This window comes from Pinus tabuliformis, chromosome 4_2, assembly GCF_031772625.1.
Source record: "Pinus tabuliformis cultivar Carrire ecotype Pingquan chromosome 4_2, CPIR1, whole genome shotgun sequence".
NCBI classification, from domain to species: domain Eukaryota; kingdom Viridiplantae; phylum Streptophyta; class Pinopsida; order Pinales; family Pinaceae; genus Pinus; species Pinus tabuliformis.
The window spans coordinates 556,247,698-556,249,044 of record NC_142304.1 but is presented as its reverse complement, the minus strand read 5'-3'; positions in this window follow the sequence as shown (position 1 = coordinate 556,249,044).

Here is a 1,347-nt window from a genome sequence, read left to right as displayed (position 1 = left end):
GCAGTGACTTTTTCTCAAAGATCATTTTGCAATTCTTTAGATTTATGACTCCATTCATATCGATAGCCCAATCTATGCCTAGTAGCATGGGATAGGGATTACTGTCATCGACAATCTCTATCACTTCAAAATCCGCCTATGTGTTCGCGCCTTCAATATCGACTATTACCCCTTGCAATCTTCCCATGGGAAAAATCTTCTGTTGGTTCGCCATTCGTAACTGAATAGGGGACCATTGTAACGCGAGTCTGCCCATGCGTTCCCATGTTTGCTTTGGTAGTACATTCGTGTCCGAACCTAGATCTAGGATTACCTGATCCATTTCATACTCACCAATCTACGCAGTCAACCTCATTTCCCTTTCGGTGCGCAATGCATGCTTCCCCAGTTTCCAGACCATGTGCGGTTCTCCTGACCCTGTGCACCTAGTGATAAGTTCTTGTAGTCCTTTGACTGCCTTGTTGTCGCGCAACAATTTCATGCATGTCTCCAGAAAGGTAGTGAGAATTGAAGGATCCATCCCTAGTTCTAGTTGATCCTTACTACCTGAAGTGGAGGCCTCCGTGAAGCTCTTCTTAGCTTCCATGAATGTCTCCTTTGCGCGTTCTAGATCAAACTCAGGTTCCTTTGTAGGAGCCTTGCGAACCCATGCGCTTTCTTCTAGTTGCTTCCCTTTATCATCTCCCGTGGTCATACCACTCTTGAGCATCATGTTTACATTTGGGTCTTCTTCGCGTGGCTCAGACCTCATCATTTGTAAATTCTGGGTCGGAGGAGGCTGGAGTACCCCCTTTGCGTGCATTCTCGCTATCAGCAAAGGGAAATCTTCTACCTCATGATCAAACTGATTACAATACCAACATGATATTCTTTTCGGGTTTATACAAACGTGGGCATAATGCCCTAGTCCTCCGCAATTGTAACAAATTACTTGTCCGCTATCCCTTCCTGGTCCCATTCCGCCTTGACCCCGACCGCGCCCCTGAAACCCAGCTTGTGCCATCCCTGCATTTGGGTCGAGGGCTCACATTTCGGTCTACACCTTGTAGGTAGGAGTCCGATCCATCATTAGTTCACAGCTTCGACAGGTTCATTCGTCATGGCCTACCGACCTGTAGAAATTACAAAACAATTACTGGGACGTTTGTGTATACTTCTGCAACAGATGACAATTATCCGTGGCGTGTTTCCCTCCTATCTGGCAAATCGCGCACCATAATGCAGATGCCACGCTTGGCCCTACCTATGCCTCAGGTCTTACCAGCATCAGCCCTCCTCCTGCTAAGTAGTTCGCGAATACTGGACAGTGGTCCTTGTCATGCTCTTGGACTTTGCATTTTATGCACC